The following is a 23,037-nucleotide window of genomic DNA, read 5'->3' as shown; positions in this document are numbered from 1 at the left end:
TGGAAATTGTGTCGAGGTTTTAGGAATACACTGAGCAGCTGCCTGTATAATACAGTCAGTTACTGCTGCCACGCAGTCGTGTATTGATGGCTTACAGACAGTGGCAGGATTAAGTTTTGCAAAAGCAGTGAAAGAGAGCCAGTCGGCTTGATCCAGCTTCCACCAGGGCACACAGACCTAATGGCATCGACCACAGCCAGTCTCTCTAAAAATAATAGGAAAATTATCATTGCCTCGTGAGTTACTGTCAGTCCTTTATGAAAAGTGGCAGAGTAGTGAAAGTGAACAAATTGAGAGATCAGTAGCAGTAAAGGACTGACTAGATGCATGAAAATAAGCATAAGAACCAGTACTAAAAAGAGAAATATTGTAATCTAAGAGCATATGCTCTACAGAGCCATCCATCCCATCAATATCAGTACCTGTCCAGAGGAGATTATGTCCATTAAAGTCTCCCAGGATTAAAAAGGGAGATGGCAACTGTTCAAACAGAACATCAAGGTCTGATTGATCATGGGTCTCTTCAAGAGACTGGTAGAGAGAACAAACAGTGATGGTACGACCAAACGAAACACGGATGGCTATATCCTCCAAGGATGTGTCGAGTGGCAAAGACAGGGTGGGTATATGTTGATCAACCAACAGTACCACCTCTCCATGCACTTGTCCATCACACAGCCTGTCTGTCCAAAGAAAACTGCCGAAAGGTGACTTTATCGACAGGTTTCAAAAACGCTTCCTGTATGGAAAGACATATAGGGTGGTAGGAAGTTCTTTGATGCCACCCAGACTAGAACGTAAACCTTAACAGTTCCATTATATCAAGGTGGTCATTTTTATTTATGTGCAGGCGAATTGGGTGTAGAGCCCATTTGTTTTCGACTACGTCTTTTTTCTTTATTTTATTTATTCGAGGGAGGTATGTCGACCTCCATGGATTCTGTCCTGAGTCGATTGGGCAGGTCTTTGTTGTTGGAAATGGATTCCAGCGACTGAAGACGTGAACGAATAATCGTTTTGCATCTTGGGGCAGGAGAAGAAGGTGCACCCAAGGAAATGCCTGTACCCGGAACCAACGGAAGTGGATCTTGGGGTTTGCTTGAATAAATGTTAGGGACAGAGATGGGTGTTGACGTTGATTCAACGACGTTTTTAACTATGGAGGTCAAAATACTTTTCTTATATTTTAACTATTATTGTGGAGGCAAGAGAGATCCGTTTGCATCCCTATGTAATAGTGGAATGAAGTGCAACAGCATACATCAGATATGAAGTGGTGGACAACAACTTTCGAGCCTCAGGGTAAGTAATGTTTTGAATCGTCTTCAAACGCTGCACCTCTTTTTCCAACCATTTAGGGCAAGAACAAAAGTATGATAGGTGAGAGCCACTGCAACTGACGCAATGAGGGTCCATTTCACACTCATAGGCACCGTGGTCCTTGCCACCACAACGAGTACACTTCAAGGAACCACGACATGATGTCTTCGAGTGACTGAACTGGGCATTGAAAACATCTGAGAGGGTTTGGAAAGTTTGGTCATACCTTTCAGTTAAGATAACCTGCCTTGATGGTGGCAGGTGGACGCGGTGATGAAAATGTTAAAATGAGGACACTGGTCGGCATCATAATTCCATCTTTGCGAGTAGCGATACGCTTCACTTCAGAAACTCCTTGGGTGGAGAAATTATCGAGAATCACCAACTCTGGGATTTTCTTCAAATCCCTTTCAACAATAACTCCTCGTGACAAATTCAAAGTAGCATGAGGTGTAACCTCAATAGATATATTCCCAATCGTATTTTAACGTAAGAGGAGTTCACTGTGTTTAGACGTGGATGTTTCCACCAATATGTCACCAGAACAAAGTCTTTGAACGACTGTGGATAGTCAGCAAGGCCTTCTAGACCCTACTTAATAAAAAAGGGAGACATGTGTCTCAGATGTTTGTTTGAAAGAAAATGTAATATAAGAAAATGAGGTACAGGTGTTACAAAGATTGAAGATTGCTGCTCAGAATCTTCAAGACGTGGTCGTTTACCTATGGAGTGTTTTTTCACTATTTTATATAAGTTTTTTATGTGGAGGATCCATAATAAAAAAGAATGTTTCGGTACCTATTGACCCCACCGACCATGGAGCCCTAGGGGGGGTTGCACTACAATGACAAACAAGGACACTGCAGCAATGCCAGGGTTTTGTCACCACTATACCCAAATACCAGCATCACATACAATGTCTACAACACCTGTTGAGAACATCCAACCCGGGTACTTGGTTGCCTTGAAATAACTGAAATAAGTTATGTTTCAAAATAAGGATACTGCAATCAAAACATTTTACAAATGCTTTTGTATAAAAAGTGTAATCTAGAAAAATCTTGGCAAATACATCTATTTTTAACTCTACTGTTACAGAATTTAAAAAGCCATGCGCAAGTTTCTACAGTGGCCCGGCATGGCCAGATGGTTAAGGCACTCGACTCGTAATTCGAGGGTCGCGGGTTCGAATTCCCGTCTCACCAACCATGCTCGTCCTTTCAGCCATGGGAGCGTAATATGTAACGGTCAATCTTACTGTTTGGCGATGCTTGGTGATGACTAGTTGTTTTCTCTGTTGTCTTACGCTGCAAAATTAGGGACGGATAGCACAGATAGCCTTCGAGAAGTTGTGCGCGAAATTCAAAACAAACAAATATTTTATACTGTAGTCAATCATGAATAAACGCAATGATATACCACCATTTGTTTTTGGTTCGACAAAATGATTTTTTTACAATTAAAAAAAACACCTTCGCAAACTCCATGAACGCCACTACACAGGAAATCTAAAACTAATTATCGTTTAAGATTGATTTAATGAAAACAGATTAGTAAAGGTACCTGTATGAAAGTTATCATTAGCTATGTCTGTTCTTAATCGTTTTACGGTAACTCTCTACGGATATTAAATTTGAATTAAAAGAAACATTGATCGAAGGGTTCGTTCGATAATTTCAGAGAAAAGACAATGATAAACTGTATCATCTCACTTAGTTTCTCCTATTGGATAGCGAACCTGGAGCTCTGCAGGTCGAGATTCGTCATCAAGAACCATCAAACTTCTGAGAGGAATACCTGAAACCAAAGACGTAATTTTTAAGTCAGTTATGAGAGACACATATATAGGTCTAGTAATAGTTCTAAAAGACCGGAGTAGATGTTGAATTGACAACACTAGTACTCGGTTGATCCTAGCCCAAGTGGACCTGCCGATTAACCATGGTCGCCGCCCCTGGGTCACCAATCTACAGGAATTCAATGTCAAAGTGGTGTGTTAGGGTCATTTGTCATCGACCATGGCCAACCTTCCTCCCTTTGATGAGTCTTACACACGACAAACAGGTGAGTGGATATTCATATCCCGGAGGGGGTAAACTGAAAATACAAAACGCTTTCTGGAAGGTCCCCTCATCATGTACAGGAATCCATCTTTAGGGTTTTATCATTACAGGGTGCCATATCTGTCCGTCATCATCATAGATGACGAGGCAATAGTACCAAGTTTAGCACAGGGAGCGTGTTGTTAGGAGTGAGTTGCTATGCCGCCATGTCAGGTGACCATGTTGTCATGGTATCAAATTTTGTCACCACAGTGTGCGTTGCTAAGTTGCCAAGACAGGCTGCCATAATGAAGGTTACATAATGATACCACAAAGAAAAATGTGTCTCTAGAAAGCCATGCATCGTACAATACATGTGTCATCATGTCTATAATTAAGCACTAATAATTAAATACATTGTTCTATACAAGATGCTTAGTTCTAATTAATTAAGTAACTTATGATTCTTTCTTCTTAATTCTTTGAATTAATGATTGTTAAATCATCATAAAAGGATGCTCATCATTAAATTAGTTACATTTCCTTATCATTTAAATTGTCCTGAAAGTATAATAATTTAGTTAAAATTTACTCATTTAATTTGTTAAAAAATTCAGTGCTAAATTATAGCATTTCCATTCCTAAGAGGATTTGATCTTACTTAGTGCTATGTGTATAATAAATCACGTATATTCAATTACTATTATTTTAACGACTTACTATAGTATTGTACACAAGTTATCAACATCTATAATTTTATGTTAACATACATTACCTGCCATCAATAGGTTTCCTTCTAATTTAGTATAAAAATATAACGTAAGGCTTTGTTGGAAACTAGTTTTCAAGCTAATACTTTCACCTTCAACTCAATGTTCTAAACTTCTGAATTAAACTATTTTGCTGCTATATCATCGAAGCTGTCAAAAACATAAGCCTTTCTAATAAATCAACATGAATATTAAGCATTCATGTCACTATAATTATTAATTTTTACAAACATGGAATATATTGCACTTTTTGAAACTCCGATTGTGAACATTATATGAATATATAAGGTGAGAAATAACCTTACGGAAATTTTTTTATACTTTTTCTTGTTTCTGGGCAGAAAGCGCTATTTCCCAATTGCTTATGCCTAATTAAATGGAAAAGACCTATTTTTCTCTTCAAACTTTGCTTTTGTTACCTGGGTAATGAAATTTTCAACTTTACCCATTTTCGATAACATTCCAGGTAGATTCAGTACTGAGTAGCTGATAGAGAATTTTTTCGAACTTACAAGAAGTTTCAAGAACTTTCTAGAATGTTGTAGAACCTACAAGGATTTTCAAGAATGAAAGTGTGCAAGTCACAAGTCAAAGGAAGCTTCTTCACTCGTCAAGATGGGCTCTGCTTCTGCCCCAATGTACCTGGTCTGTGCGAGACAATTGGAATTGCCTGTAACCCGAACGAGTGGTGCCCCTTTGTTGATAGCCCATCCAGAAGCCTCAAAGCTGTGCTGCTCCATTACGGGAATAAGTTTCCGTCTTTCCCCTGGCTCATCTGGTGCACCTCAAAAAGGAATACAACAGCGTCAAGACCTTGCTAGAAGCTTTGAAGTATGATGAATATGGCTGGGAGACATTCGGAGACTTCAAAATGGTGGCATTCTTAATGGGTCTCCAAGGACGCTTTACCCAGTTTTTCTGTTATCTTTGCCTTTGGAACAGCAGGGACACCGCAGCGCACTACAACAGGAAACAACGGATCGAGTTTTCTGTGGGGAGGCACAATGTCAAGTGTGAGCCACTAGTGGACCTCCAGAAGATGTTACTCCAACCATTGCACATAAAATTAGGTCTAATGAAACAATTTGTCACAGCTCTTGATAAGGAGTCTTCAACCTTCAAGTACCTTCGAGACTTCTTCTCTAAGCTGACTGAGGCAAAGGTCAAATCTGGTGTCCTCCTTGGACCACAAATAAAAAAGACCCTGGAGTGCACAGAATTCCCCAAGAAGCTCAGTTGGAAGGGAAAAAAAGCTAAAAGGAGCTTTGTCGCAGTGGTTCGGGGCTTTTTGGACAATCACAAGGCTGAAAATTATGTGGAATTCGTTAAGGCTGTGGTGAAGAACTACAGCAAAATTGGCTGCAGGACGTCCTTAAAAGTCCATATCCTTGACGCTCATCTTGATAAATTCAAGGAGAACATGGGAGCACACTCAGAGGAGCAAGGCGACCGCTTCCATCATTAACATACGGAACTTTGAACACAGCTGTCAAGGAGCGTATCACGATAACATGACAGTAGACTATATTTGGGTCTGACACGTGAAAGTGATTTACATTACAATCGTATATCTGGAAAAACTACTCACTTCTAAACACTTTTGTATAACTTAAGTATAAGTACATGTAAATATTGATTTATATGTTGTTTTATTCAGACCTTATTTAATTAAAATGTGCAAATTTGCCCGTTTTTACATAGAAAATAGGTTAATTTCTAAATTTCATTATCCAGATCACAAAAGCAAAGTATGAAGGGAATAATGGCCATTTTCTGTACTTTTACAACATAAGCAATTGAGAAATAATACATACTATCCAGGAACAAAAGTTGTGTTACATAGTGTAATTCAATATACATATCTTACAGTGCAATATTTCTCATTCCTAGAAAAATGCAGTTGAATTATATATATGTATATGTGCGTGATAGACGTCACGGGATTTTGATGCATCGTTTTAACAGTTTCTGGAGTCTGTCAGTCACTGTTAGCGCGCTTTTTGTTCTTCAATAATGAATATTCGATCTCAAGATAGTGATTGACATGCGTTTAAGATTTATTTCAGTTTAATGATTTTTTTTATAAAGTTTCAAACATACAAAAGGAACTCTAGACTTAACTAAATAATTCTCTCTACTCCTTCAACATATTTTCCCGTTAAGTTCATTTTATCTCAAACAGGAACTTTTATTTTCTGATTGTACTAATCAGCGGTTGGTTTATCAGTAAGTGGTTTCCAGTACATTCAAACACGTCATTTGTTCGCCAATAAACAATGCATAAAATTACAGGAACTGTTGATACGATATTCATTTTATCACTTTCCGTCGTGTGTCTGTGATTAAAGCTTGGTTTTCTTCCATCATTAAAACTATAGTTACGTAGTTATGTAAAACAATGCATAGGTCATGAATGAGAGCGACATGTCTTTGTTGTCTCTTTTTAGGTATTTAAAGTGACTATTCCCGTATGATAATTCAATGTACATACATTAAAATGCATTGTTTCTCACTTATGAAAAATGTAGTTATATTATATATGTGAGTGTGTGTGTAATTAAGGCTTAGTTTATTATAAAATATATAATGTCTATAATCTGCTAGTTTGTGGTGGTAAACATTCTGTGTGAAGACATGAATATCAAAGTATTGAAAATAAACTTTACCAAAAGAACCAAGGATCTTATAAATTTGACGGTGAGGTAATTTTTGTATTTGTGTTTTGACTCTTTATAGTAACATGTATGTGAAATATGATTGTCAGCTATGTAACTGCACTATTCAGATCACTGGAAAACCAAGACAAAATAAACTAAAAACATAGAGTTTCAATGTTCTAGAAACGTGGTAACAATACACAATGTTTGGTTTTCTTAAAAGGCCCAAATAGTATTCAACAAAATGACATCTTTTACTTCTTTGTTTCTTTTTCAGGGTTTGTAGATAATCACGATGAATTTTAAATTTTACCAGTTGGACACAGTATATCCAAAAGTAATAATTCAGTGCCTTAACAATAGGTTTGTATTATTATTAAATACATGGAAAATAAGAAATTTCTGAAACAACTTTTTCTTTCACTCCTTTCTTCCACATCTAATGAATAACCCAATGACATTGAACTGTATATGTTTATGGTCTGAAAGAAGAAAGTGTTGGTAAAGATTGATTAGTGACTATGACGCGTGCGGCTGACCACAAACATGTATTCAGTTTCAATCTGAGGTGATTATGAACGAGATCTCGAAGGAGTTTCACCACTTAAACACGCCAGGTAGTTCAACTAACACGCTGACTTCTCTCTCTCACTTTTGTTTCACATAAAAATTTCAGATCTAAATAAAGTCCATGAGTGCACCCTGTTAATAAATACAAATAACTAATTGACTGAAAACATTGTTGTCAAACATCTCACTATCAATAGAAGCCGAAACCAATCAACAGTAATTGTAAGAAAGCAAAAGTTATTTGTAGATGAAAAGACGTAAAGATTAACTGTAGGGGTGTAAAAGCTAGATGTAGCTTTAAGGACGCAAGGTTTAGTTGCAGTTAAGGAGAGATGAAAGCTAGTTCCAGATTTAAGGACGTAAGGTTGAGTTGGAGTTGGAGCAGAAAAGCAAGTTGCAGATATAAACATGTATGGTCTAGTTGTAATTGTAAGGACGTAAGATGTACCTATAATTGTAACGATGTAAGGTTTATTTCTAGCTTTAAAGAGATAAAAGCTAGTTGTAGTTGTAGTTGTAAGAAGATGAAAGCTATAGCTGTAGTCGTGAGAATGTATGGACCAGTTGTACTTGTAAGGCGATAAAAGCTATAATTGTAGTGTAAGACCATATGGACTAGTTCTACTTTTAAGTACTTAAAAATTGTTTGTTATTGTAAGGACTAATGAACTAAAACTGTAGGTGTGATTACTGTCCAATATGTTCAATATTTAGTTCGCGTGCAAACTGGAGATGTAGATTTATATGGACTGATTCTTCCAGTAAGAACGGCACATGCAAGTTAAACCACATTGTGTATACAACTGCAGATAAATTTGTTTAATATTTTAAGTTACTGAAGCAAAAAGATGTTGAGTAAGTTGCAGACGATGTTTTTCTTTCATCCATAATCATTTCCAGATTTGACGAAATCCCTAATTTAAGTTATGTTTCAAGAAACGTAATTTCACCCTCCCCTTTTCACACAAAATACACGAATTGGTTGATATATGGGGAGGACATGGATTAATCTGTTCTCTGGGAACTAGAACAACTGTTGTTGATACATTACTGTCTTTCTGTATTTGCAGCTACACTCATTTGATTAAGCTGCAGAATTCTGTTCTGACACGTTACATATGTCCTGCTTGTCCCTTATGTGTGCTATTTTAATTGAACTGTTACCCCTCTCAACGGTCACGTTGGTCTTCTGATAAGCTTAATATGTAAGTTTTGGAGTTCATAATATAAAAATTATTTGCTCATTAATTTTTGATATGAACTTTAAAACATGCTACATTGTTTTGTTTTTTCTCTATCGTCAATTGCACTTCAACGAGAGTATTTTTTTAAACTACTTTTCAGATACTTTTAAACAAAAGATTTGTGTGTTCTCTTCCTGGAAATGGTGTTCAGCACTGTCTCTTTGTTTGTTCACTTGTTTGAACTTGTATGTGATTTCTTAGATAATAGTCTGATAATAGGAGGTTGAGTGTCAAATTACGAAAATGTTTGTGTGTTTAGAATTAAGCACAAAACTACACAATGGGCTATCAGTGCTCTGCCCATCACGAGTATTAAAACCCGAATTTTAGTAGTGTGAGTCCGCAGTTTTACTGCTATGCCACTGGGGGACATTTATGAAAATGACAAACATGAAAACGGACTATGATTAAACTTACTAACAGACAACACAGAGTGTTAAGTAATATATTGACCGTACACCATTTGATTTTGTAAGATGTATTACCAAAATATGATTTTTAGATAGCACAAATGAGCTTTCTACGATATGTCCACCGCGGATAATCGAACTCCAAATTTAGGATTGTAAGTAAGTAAACGTCGCGCTGATCCACCGAGAGTAATGTGGACTTAATTTCGATCTTCTTGAGTTTGTTGTTAAGCCCAAAGCTACACAATGGGCTGTATGTGCTTTGTCCATCGTCGGTATCGAAACAGAATTTTAGTGTTATAGACTCTTTGTTTAATAACCAAGGAGCTTTAACTTAATGGTTAGTTACTAAATCCCAAATCTTTAAACAAGAGATTAAATATGAACGTCACATTTTCAGTAGACTTACCATTTTCTTTCAACTCATAGTGAGAGCAGCAATTGCTAGAACTCGATAAGACGTGTATCGATATGCAGAATCTAATTTCTCTGTAAGAAGGATAGATTTCAAATAATCTAGTTACGTTTATTGTGTTATGCACTTCATATTAAACGATCAGCGTAATTATAAATTGGTTTTAAATAATATGTGTTTGAAAACAGTATTTAAGAGTACTGTGAAAGTGCACAAGATGAAATTAAATGTCAGCTAAAGCCATCCAATATTTCAAACTATATGCTAGAGTTTCAAAATATCTTAAATTTTCAAGATGAGTGAAACAATTATTAGTACAACTTCCGATCAATATCTATGTTTCTATTGGTGTAGAATTCTTGACACCAACAGTATCAGACCAGCTTTGAATATTTCACGTAATCTCGCCCACACTGACTTGATGTCATTTAAAACCATGTTAAGGTTATGTGGATAACCCAACATTATGTTCATATTTACACCTAAAGAAACGGAAGCCTAATACAACATCATTTTAATTTCACACATTTTTTTACGGCTAAGCCAAAAAAGTAAATACAGGACAAACAATAAAATGAACGCAAACTATAATAAAATGGTTACATTGGTTATTAGGTATGTCTAGATAATCTCCTATCTTGAACTGATAAGTTGGCATGAAAAATAAACTCATTGAACAAAAATCGCAAAGTTGTTTTTTCTTTCTTCGAATACTAAATTATGTTTCAAAACGTTAGCGTTCTTATATCGATCAATCTTATGTACTTAATATGTACTGAAGTTTTCTTATAATTGCTACTGCTGCTAAAGTTTTCTTTCACTAATTTTAACTCATTAATTTTTAATATTAGCTTTGAAATAAACTGCATTTTCTCTACGGTTTATTACACTTCAACGCGAATCTATTTTTACATCATTGTGAAAACATCTTTTCAAGAAACGTTTTGTCTACTCCACCGAAGAATGGGTATTTAACACCATATGTACGTTTAAACTTTCCTGTGGTATCTAAAACAACAGATGTCCTTGTTAATGGGCCACTGGATGTGATATGAAATTTAAAATGGAGAATGACGCAAAACGGTTGGACGTCAAACTCGTAATCTGAGGGTCGCTCAGATGTAAGCTCGACTCGTAATCTGAGGATTGCGGGCTCGAATCCCCCTCGCACTAAACATGCTCGCCCTTTCAGCCGTAGGGACGTTATAATGTTACGGTCAATCCCACTATTCGTTGGTAAAAGAGTAGCGTGAGAGTTGGCGGTGGGTGGTGATGACTAGCTTCCTTACACTGCAAAATTAGGGACGACTAGCGCAGATAGCCCTCGTATTGCTTTGCGCGAAATTCAAAAGCAAACAAACAAAAAATAATCTATTTTCATTATCTTTTAATGACTGAATCAGTAAAACTTGGAGTTCAGTGATTAACTCTTCTGTATTAGGTGGCTGCGTTATATAAATCTGCTTAACAGCAACGTTCAACCCAGTCCCGGTTTCTGTGTGCTTTATTTCCAGCTGCTGAATCACTGAAACATTAAAAGAAATATCATTAAAATCTGTAATATATTGGCACGTAAAGACGTTAATAAAAGTGATAAAAGTATTGTGCTTTAAAAAACAAATGAATAATGAAATATCACCTATTTAAAGTATTTGTAAGGTGATAAAACTGTATGCTTATCTTAGTATAGAGGAAATACAACATCATACGTTATTAAATATCTCATTATATGAAGACTACTATAAAGTATCAATAAAAAATAAACAGCAGGTTATATTGACACATGTAAGCACTGCTTTTTAAAATAACATCAGTAACTTTTTGAAAGAGCTTTCAGCTGTTACAATCGAAATGTACCAGTAATGTGATGGGTTTAGAATCTTTTCAGCTAAGCATTCGTGAGTGAAATAATCCATTGGGGTAAATGTATGCTTTAAAGCATAATAATATAAATGTCACTATTGAATATTCTGTTCTATAAATCTTGTAAATTTGTGTATGATCAAATGTACTTTAAAATTTCACAACACAATGATGTCTTTCTACATTATTATTTTATTTTTCATAATTTGCAAAATACTATCTTTTAATCAAACTGTGCAATTATTCAGCTTCAAAATCTTAACTTTCTGAACTATGCAACTATTTTTGCTGGGACTAAAATAGTTATTTTTCACACAAACTTTTATTGATGAAAATGAAGTAGCTATATTCGTGTGAAATGGATCAAACTGCTCACTTGTAACTCTATTTTCTTTATTTCTTGGTAGGTCAAAACTTGGGAAGATGTTGCTAATATTGAACATTTCTATATTTCTTGATTTCAGTCACATTATCAATACGTGAAGAATATCATTCTACAGACTGGTTAACCAGCACATACATTTTTTCTCTACATTACACATAGTGTAATAATGTTATGAAAGTTATAATTTTCTGTACACAAAATGTATTTCCATGCCATACGTACCTCCTTCCATATAAACAGCTATTGTTATCCATTGTTGCCCTTTATATGCAAAACATTTTTTTCACGCATAACAAAAATTTTCTGCCTTCCCTCCAATAGAAATGACTTTGGTGGTTAGGGGGTCCGACTTGTAATCTAAGGTTTGCAGGTTCAAATCCCAATCACACCGAAGATGCTCACCCTTTCAATCATGGGGGCGTTATTATATGATGGTCAATCCCACTATTCATTGGTAAAAGAGTAGCCAAAGAGTTAGCAGTGAGTAGTGATGACTAGCTGCCTCCCCTCTGGTATTACCCTGTTAAATTATGGATGGCTAGCTTTGTGCAAAACTAAAAAAAAAAAGAACATTCCAGTGTGTATCCTTGAAAATTATCAAGAGGCAACCCTCAACCAGTGAGAGTGCCACATACTCTGGTTACACATTCGATTTTCTCTGTTCAATTCAACCAGACAATCACTTAGAATTTTCCCAGAAATTGGAAGCATCGGTTTTCAATGAGAAAGAAATGTGGAATGTGTAGGTGTAGGTCGGAAATAGATATTTAGTTTATGAAAATTATTCCTGCATTCACATAAATAGCTATAATCCCACATTCAAGAGGTGAAGGGACTGGTGCAAGGAAGTAATAGAAGCATTCTTTGAAAATATACAAAGGACACACCTAGACACAAGAGAATAAGGTTCAAATAACTTATGTGAGAGACCACACCACGTCTCAACAAGTTATAGCCTTCGTCCATCACAGAAAGGTATGATACCCATGGATGAAAAACAGAGGATCACGCCCAAGTGGTGTGTGAGAAAAATATGGATCTGCTCCCAAGAGTAAAGTGGTTAGGACACGACAGTCCACACTCAGCAAGGCAACTACATCTAAAACCATGATACTGGGAACTGAAATCCATGCAAGGATAGGATGAAGAGCATACTGTCTTCATCTCAAATTCAGAAAGTGTAATAACATTAAGAGGGAGAAGAAAAGAAGGAATTATAACAATCACAAGTGTCTTCACTGTGATCCATGACACAGATGGAATGTAATTGAATGAGGAATACAGACATCCATAATACATGTGTGAGGACTTATGTTGATTGATTATACCCTAAATCCAAAACCTGGCCACTGGCAACTGACGTATACATGGAAGTAAGGTGAGATATTCCAATCTAAGGTGTTAACTACACTTTGATGTCTAATCCTTTTGTTTCTGTCTACTTTAATGTAGAGAAGATCACATCATATACACCAGTAGAACACTAAAACCCTACTCTGCACTGAATGGCATTTTCCTGTGGATTTCTTATGTCATTAATCCATTAAAGACGATGCCTCAATGGCCTACCACCACAGTAGCTTGGAAGTGGAAAGAGGTAAGAGCTCTTAAACTCCAGTAGAAGAAAACTAATAGGAAAAACATGGAGGAGAGACTGGAGTAACGACAACATCTAAAACAATACAATGGGTGACCCTAACACCCTGTATTTAGAAGCAGGCCAAATTGACTTGTCTAGTACAAGGTATGATAAGGATGGACAACCATTCCTTCTTTGCTCATGTAGTACATGGCTGATATGGTCCAGGACAAGAATATTTATGAAAAATTCCATTGTGAAGAAAACTTTCAACATCCCTTCCCTAATTGTAGCTATGAAATATAATAAGCAAGTCAACATGACTGAACGATGTGGGTTTTAAAGGTTAAATAATACCTAATTAGGCACAATTTCCAACCAATACAAACAATGAGTAGTTACCATCAAAATGGAAATAAGACCCCTGGAAAGATTAAAGAATGATAAAAATAACGTAAATTCTCAACGTTATATGGAAATTTGCAAAATAGCTAATGATGGAAGACGATAGCTCAAAGAGGATAAAACGAGGATACAATGAAATAATGAAAAACGAATGTATTAGTAGTAGTCAACATGCCCAATTGAAGAACTTTTTCCAGGGGATGACAAAGATGAAATACCAAAGAAAAGATAAGATGTCAACTTTTATGAAAATACATTTGGAACAAAGTGTGGGAGGACAACGAAAGAATGGAATAAACCAATTGAATCAAAAGCTCAAACTCAACTGGTGAAGGTGGAAGGAGAAATATCACAAACAGAGGATGGTTCCCAAGGGACAAAGAGAGTGGAGAGCGAGGACCACAGATGGAAGTTGTGTGGGCAATAAAACATTGAAGAACACATACAGGAAATAGAACTATTTCTACATCAGACATTGAAAAAGATAAGAAATGGAAGGATGGTCAGTCAGTGTGTTATTCCTCTCCACCAAGCTACTGTGTATTGTGGAAGGAAATAATGATTCGGTTGAAGGAGAAGATATATTAGATGATAAAGAGTACATTAAACAGTGCTGACAAATAAGCTAGGCCGTCAAATTCTACAGGTTAGGAGGAGAAGGAAATAAATATTAAGGAAAAGAAAGGTAAAACAAGGAACAGGTGGAAACCGGTTTGAATGGAGACACAGAGAGGCAATGGAGGACCACATTAGCATCTCAGTCCAGTGGAGCAGCCCGCAACAGAGGACAATGAATCTGGAAGGAACGTATCAGTATTAATATATTGGGAAAAAAATAGAAAGTGTGGGGCAAAGCCACCTGATAATTGGAAATCAAAGAGACAGAAGATCCTTGATCAAAAAGCCAAGCAAGAAACTCAACAACATGAGGTACAGTAGACCAGTCAGGTGGAACATCTGATCCAGAGACCAATGAACGAAAACATTCCATTTACGTTGATAAACGTTAATGGATGAAAGGCAAAAGGAACATTCCAGATATGAAACTATACAGAATAATTTAAAAAATCACAGCTGAGCCAGTCACTAAAGATCAATCAGAAGGACTTGATATGGAGTGGTATGGATAAATGAAATAATTAGATGAAGAAGTTGGATGGGATTATTAAGATATAGATATTTGTCGACCCAATCCTGACTGAGAACATTGATAGCCAGAGCAAAAGAATGAGGAACCAGAGACCAAAAACGATATAGCTTGCGGTAGAAGGATATGGTAAAGGCATCGATGTAAGGAGTACCCCATTGAAGTCAAAGCCACTGAAAGACAAGAGGATTGAGAGACTACATCATTGGATACATTTTGTCTGGATGGGAAAGATAATCTATTACAATATTGAAACACCCGGAATATGATACACAATGATATGAATATCTTGCATGTGGATGCAGAAAATGAGAAACAAAACATAAAAGCATAGGGATTAGGAATGGGTGCCACGTTGGTGACTTACTAATGTAACTACTGTGGAGTTTCTGGAATGAATCATGACCAGACAATGTCTGGCCAGATGGAGAAAATGATCTGAAGTGTAACATATAGCTTGAAGCTGCAGAATGTTGATACTATAAGTATTTTCAGCTGCAAAACAACACTTTAAAGCCTCCTGCTGATGTGTTGATCCTGGACAAGTAGTTCTTTGACTACAGCAGGAAGAAGGGTAGTAAGATCCTGCATAGGATCCCATGCACGAGTCTACTAATTATGAAAAGCTCACATATGAGCCTGACTAAATAGGACCATGGTAGCCAAGGAAGACCACATCCCCTAAAACATAGCACATCGGAAGTTAAATTTCATTAACCAGCCCACTCGAGCTGTCATCTCCTGGAGCAACTGAAGTTTATGATGGGTAGACTCCTGTTCAGAATGAGTTAATAGTAGCCGGTTATCCATATAATAATAAAAATGCATCCCAAGAGCATGGCAATGATGAGAAAAAGATCAAAATATTTAACAGAAATATACAGGGTTAAACAAAGCCTGAAGGGGAGCTTGTAAGATTGATAACTCATCCCTTGATGGGCAAACGAAAGATATGGTCATGACTGCAAAGCTACTGGAATAAGTAAGAAAGTATTCGCGACATCCGTCTTGTTCATTCATATACCTAGAATAAAAACCGACTTGAGAGTAAGAAACGATTTCACGATAAAACGAGGGAAACTGAGAAGTTGATTGAGGTGAAACAATTCTATGACAGGCCGCCAGTCTTTATTTTTGTTGGAGAAAACAAATAGCGTGGAATGAGTCTGAGATAAGTCATAGGTTCAATGGCCTGTCGGTGATAGGGTCCTGAGGCTGAGAGAAGGAAATAGGTACCTTTGACAGAGGAAATGGGGAAAGAGATTGTAGTAAAGATCCATCTGATAGAATCCAAAAATCTCACTCGTCTGTGACAAAAGATCATCACAGGGGAACAAATTCTCTCAATCAAGCTTCCACCAAACCACATTTCAGTGAGTAGTCACCGATACTCTTAATGTTGTGCCAATCTACATGAAATAAAATGATGAAATACAAAACCTCTGGAAGAAAGAACAGGTAAGCATTGATGAGGTCTAAAACAGGAAATGGGAACTGGGTCTTGTCATGGTTTTACTTAAACAAACAATTTACAAAGGTATAAATGGGAAATAATTCCTTACGTAATTTTAAAGTGTCAGGAACATGGTTGTTACATACCACTAAAGAGAGGGGCAAGATGTAATTCTCCGAGATAAATTTGTGGTAAACTAACCTGGGATAAGGCCACACTGAAACCCAGAAGATCCCAACAACAGAGAAACCACGTTTGTAAGTCAAGAATCAAAAATGACAAATGAGGCCGTCACTTAATGAACCCTCAATATTTTGGTGCATACATAGTCTGGGAAAGATTATATATTGTAGATAAATTCCGTCATAATGTAGTAAATTTAAGATGAGTGTGTAAAAACCTGCTGTAATGTAAACACTGCAGAAAATCATGGAGTGCCATGAAAGGAAAGACATGCTGGCACTCTCAACCAATTGGGAAGTAAAATGCTCTACTAAAAATATCATATATCAAGAGAAGATAGGAAGAGTAAATAATAATGATAAGAATGACAGGGATCATAAGATATCGAGGAAACATATTAAACACCACAAACCTGAGAAATCATGTCTTAATATGTCATTAAGGGCATGTTAGTCAAACACACCTAAAAGGTTGATAAAATGAAAATAATAAATGCTTATAGATGTATAATGTTATGAGATATAAGCTGTTTGACATTTGAGGTTTTGTGTTATTTGTAATCATTTTAGAATGCAAAAAGCATTATTTATATCTATTTCCTCATTTTTTATGGTGTGGTTATGAGGTCAGTCATATTGACAAAAGCCATACAGAGATAAAATATTGAAAATAACAAATAGTACATAAACTTGTTTTTTTGAAGAAACGTTTGATAATTATGTGAAAGTTATTAGGAATTATAAAAATTTGGCATGTTGGACAGTCAACATTTAGAAAGAAAAATGCTTGAGAAAATCCATACTTAAAAATCTTAAAACTTGATAAAAAATCTGACATTTTGTTTCTGAAAGTTTTGTAATGTTTACTTAAAGTTTCATGTAGATATACCTACTGTACTAAGAGTTATAGTATGAAAACTATAATAAGTACAAAACAGTTATGAGGTCTGTCTTTGGGACTAAGCCTGTACTTAGAAAGTTAACCAATGTGACTATGGTGACATACAAGAAAAGCTTAATCTGCAGTAGTCTCTATCCAAGCTATGATTGCTGCATGTAAGCCATTTTTAGCTTGGATGAAATACATAAAACTATGAATAAACCTGAACATAGATCTTCTTGTTAGATCCATGATCTTCCATTGTCCTTGGCTCTTCATTTCTTTGTTTCTTTGGAAGAGGTTATCCAGGTTGGCACATAGACAACTCCTCATGTTTGCACAGTCTGGCAGTTTCCTGCTCAGCTGGAAAGTTTCTTCTCCCTGTAGCCATTATTCAAATTTGTGTAAAACTCTGAGTATGTTATTTTTATTTATTTTTTTAATGGGATTACTTTACATGTTATAGATCCCATTTTGTGGCAAGTAGTGCCTGTCAAGGTATACTGATGTTTGTCAACTGTACCGGAAGATAAATAATGTCTGTTATGTTAACTGTTGAGATGAATTGTTCCACAAGACTGCTTGAAGATTATTTCTCACAGTATGTTACATTATAAGTATGTTTGTACTACGTTGTTCACTTATAGATTAACATGAGTAAAGCAGAAAGTGATTGCTGGCTATCTCTACTGTTCCTTAGGTTGCTTGAAGTAGAAATGGGTTTCATGGTTTTTACCCATTTCACTCACTCTGGTGATACATTTATTTGGATTTTCCAATGCATTTCTTTCCTTCCTTCTTCCAGACACTCGACTCTTAATCTTAGGGTCATAGGTTCAAATCCTTGTCACACCAAACATGCTCATCATTTCAGCTGTGGGTGTGTTATAATGTGATGGTCAATCCCACTTTTCATTGATAAAGAGTAGCCTAAGAGTGGGCAGTGGGTGGTGATGACTAGCTGTTTTCCTTCTAGTCTTATACTGCAAAATTAGGTACAGCTAGTGCAGATAGCCCTTGTGTAGCTTTGCGTGAAATTCAAAATGAAAACTTAACACTTAGCAATCACTGGTCCTAGCCACTTGGGTGGTGGATCATGGAGAAATCCTCTTAAGTGTGCACAGTTCCACTCAGTAAAAAGTAGAATGGTGGTGTTCTGCCTGTGTAAAAGGACCTACTATCCTCCTGCTATGGATCTGATGTTTTATTCCAGATGTAATCCGTTTAAACTGGAATTTTCCCATCTATCTTTCATTTCACCACTCCAGCTAGGTACCCTTCTTCCTACCTTCACCTGGATGTTAGTTTCTGGGTGACTGGTTTTGGCTAGAGCTAGACTGGCCAACATATATCTTCACGTGTAAGTGAACTGGGAACTTCCTTCTACCACAGACTGAATGTTACATTCCCAATGCTGATTAGTTTTTGCACTAGAATTGACCTTCCACATTGTACTTACAACTTCCTGATGGCATCCAGATGTACATTCTTGGGGTTTCCTGCTGTAGGTTGTTCCGAATTTGCACACATAATGGTTCAAGTTTTCAGAACAGAGGCTTCTCATTATTTTTGATTCCTAGACTTAGAGTGAAAGGTTGAAGACCCTTCCCATACAATGTATTGATCAAATTCCTCCGAGTGATACTGATGTAGACCTAAATCGACCTCTCACTTACATGGCAAAATATAATTGAAAGACTGTGAAAAGGGTTTCTCTCTCCTGCTTTTACAACTAGTATTCATATAGATGCATGAGCAATTATGATACTAAACTTCCATTTCACTCTAGAAATGTACATGAAATGGAAAAAAAATCACAGGGGTGCCAGACAGTAAATAGAAACGTATGCTGATTCTAATCAATGTGTTATGTCAACATAATAACTTCAATTCCATCATAAAATCATTATAAAATGTGGTTTTAAGCAATTTCATCCAGTATTATTTTTGATGTAGAACACAATGTGAAGTGCTTCAGTACCATTTGATACTAAATTTATACTTTCATTGAATCAATCTGAAAAGTATTTGATTTAAATATAAAATTTCTTAAAAAAGCCATGGAATTTACTGGTGAATGAACTTTGATTGTAGGTGCCTAAACTAGAACAGACAGTGCTCTTTTATTTCCATTGGCTTGTTTTAATCATTAGTTAATTTTAATCTAAGGTTAGATAAATTCACTCAAGTACAGTCACTAATTTCCTTTTGTTGAAGAATGGGCTATTTTTTCTGCATTATGACTGTTTATTATTTGAGCAGATAGTGTTTCTGTTAATTTAATAGTATAAAACATTTCTAATAAAATATTGTTTTTGCATTTGTTACAAGTTTATAAGAGCAGTAATGATGTGGCTTTATTGCTGAGAGTCTACAGTTAATTTAAATACCATGAATGTTCCTTATAATATTGTAATTATCTCTTTAATTGTTTAAAAAATATTAATGTCACTAAAGATTTTATGATAAACGAATGTATTTTCAGAATGGATATAATTTATTGTTTATGTTTCAAGAAAAAATCTGGGTTGGTTTTGTGATTACTATTTTAATAGAATTATATAAAATTTATTTACCATTTTATAGAAGAGACTGAAGCTTATCTCCAGTTTACCTGAAAACTTGAAAGATCCCCTTCAAAAACTTCATAACTCAGTAGGAGGAAAGGTGATATTTTTAACTATAATAAATTATTCTCAACCATAATCTGAAACTACAGACAAGTTGGATTTAATAGAACTGTGTTTATTTAAATATGTAGGCTAGTAATTTTGTAAGAAAATGTATAATAATTTGCAAAGAAGTTGTGTTATTTGTTAGTAACACTGTGCATCAAATTTAAGTGAGGTTTTTGAACTAAATGTGATTTATAACATATCTAGTTAGTTGCACTTTCAATGCTAGAATATCACTGCTGTGATTTATGTGTTTATTACATGGAAGTAGAATCTTCAGTCTTGATTTCTGGGATATTTAACTTGCCTCTCAAAACATGAAAAACCATATGCTCAAAAATTAAGTATGTGTGATTTTAATTGAAAATCTTCTCATTTGAACAAAGTTTTAATTATGTAGGCAAGAAAACTTGTATTCTTGGAACTCATTAGATTGGTTTTTAATATTGCTGTGTGGGATCTGAACCTCTAACCTTATTTTGTAACTGAACTATCAAAGCAAACAGTAAATAAAATATGGAACTCATTGTTGTAGTTTGGGGATTCTATGTGCAAGTTGAATATTTAATATTGCCTTATGGAGAAGTTACATAACTCTAATAACAAGGCAAGAGAAACTCATAATTAACTATGGTGGTTTGTAAATTTTGTATGCAAGAGATTATTCTATAACCTTACCTTCTAACACAGCTATAAAAATAAGAAATATTCAATTGAAACATCACCAGTAACATATAAAGATTCTGTGTGAGAACTTAACCTGTATAAGCCTGGCATGACCAAGTGGTTAGGGTACTCGACTCACAATCTAAGGGTCACGGGTTTAAATTCCCGTTGCACCAAACATGCTCACTCTCTCAACCATGAAGGCATTATAATGTGACGGTCAATACCACTATTTGTTGATAAAAGACAAGCCCAAGAATTAGCAGTGGGCGGTGATGATCAGCTGCCTTTCCTCTAGTCTTACAGTGCTAAATTAGGGACAGCTAGCACAGATAGCCTTTGTGTAGTTTTACGCAAAATTCAAAACAAACCAAACCAAACCAAACTTAATCTGTAATTCAAATAACAAGGCAAGATATAAATCACCATACATCCCGATGAGCTTGGTAAGTAGGAGTAGATTGTCTAACTTATCAGTTAACTATTAAGAAAATAAGTTGGCAAAGAATGATTTATAAGCAAGATGAATTTGATTTATGTTTGGAGAACATTTACTTCATGTTTCAACAGAATGTTGGTCTATCCTCTTCATTTACTCCCAAAAATAAATCACTTATTTATCCTTATAAATTATTTTTTGTCAGACTTTATTACTATATATGTGCTTCCTTACTAACGTATTACAACAACAAAATCTTGAAACTTTACAAATGTTAATGAGATGTTTATTAGTCAAATCAGTAACCTTATCATCTGAACAAACTATCTAACTTAATTATTATTACAGTAAACAAGTTAGAGCTTTATTCATTGGTTAATTAGTTTGTTTTTAATTGGTCAGCATGTCATCTTAACAAATGATTAACTAAATTATTAACACAATACTAAAGTTTAAAATTCACATTTCTTTAAACTCTTTTACTTTCCAGTGGGTTTTTTAAACTTGTCAAACACAGGGTGAATTTAGATTGAAAATATTACTTTTTCTCTGCTGAAACCTTGATAAAAAATAAAACTGTTACATTTTTCAAAATTTTATTTGATATAAAATATACCAACAATAAACTAAAACTAAGAAATAATTGTTAAATCTCAAAACCTAAATTCTGAATCAGATTGATTTAACAAAGATGACTGAACAAAAAATGAACTTCTATTTAATTTAATTAAAAGTGACCTTCACTAGACAACAATATAGAAATATTTTGTAATTTATACTTTATAGCAAGTACAACAAAGTAACTACATGTGTTTTAACACATGAAACATAGACTTGTGCAATTGAAACTTTAGTCTTAATTATATACTAGTAACTGTTATGTATTTTGTAATTACATGCTCTTACATTAAACTTTACTCAATGTTTTTATAGGAGGCTTTAGCAATAGTAATAATCATTATTAAGAATTTCAGAAAACTTTCTTATTGTAATCCTTCCATTTAATAATTGTTAAGAAAATTTAATGAAAGATCTGTACATCTCCTGGACAGTTCTGGAAGTACACAAAAGCTCCCGAAAGCACCTGGAATTTATTTGCTATGTAAAAAAAAAATATTTTTTTTTCTATTCAGTTCACATAAACTCAAGAAATTAATATTTGAAAAATTGTACATGGTTACATACATACATGCACAATATAACTATCATAAACTTAGACTCTTCTATATCATGCACAGGCTATGAGAAATGTAAACAAATTGAATGCTATCTGTATTATTCTCATTTATGATTTATGCATACACAATGCAGTTTTAACAAATGACATTGCGTAGGTTTGTTGAAACTTGACAAAATATTTATTTATCATGCTTGACCAAACACACAATATAAATTAAAACTATGCTTGGTGGGAAATACATATTTAATGCCTTACAGCTTTACAAATCAGAATATGTGGATAATTTTGTATGTGATAGTGCCACTAAATACAATGCTGGTTTCAATGTGTGCAATAAAACCATTGACATCTTGATAATAAGCAAAACTACATTTAAAAGCCATATTAAAGGATCCAAGCACAATGCTTTATTTAAACACCAACAAACAATGGGAATTGGCAGCTTTATGAGAAAAAATATATCATCTAGAAAATGATGGGAAAAGGCCAGTTGATATTATGCTTAGACCTAGTAACACCACTCGTGGTAGATCTACTGTAACTAAAGATACAACTGGATTTTGTATCACTACTGTCATGATTATGTCTATGATCATAAACATTTTAATGCTAAGCCTAAGGTTGATCAACAATGCTTCAATTACTCAACATTTTGAAATCAGAAATAATACATTTACCTCATGTGACAGTATTCAGCAAGTATTTGCTATAATGGTTTTTTTTGACAGCAACATTGTAAAGAAGTTCACACATTG

Source organism: Tachypleus tridentatus, chromosome 8 (genome assembly GCF_004210375.1).
Source record: "Tachypleus tridentatus isolate NWPU-2018 chromosome 8, ASM421037v1, whole genome shotgun sequence".
Classification (NCBI taxonomy): domain Eukaryota; kingdom Metazoa; phylum Arthropoda; class Merostomata; order Xiphosura; family Limulidae; genus Tachypleus; species Tachypleus tridentatus.
Note: the sequence above shows the minus strand (reverse complement) of the source record.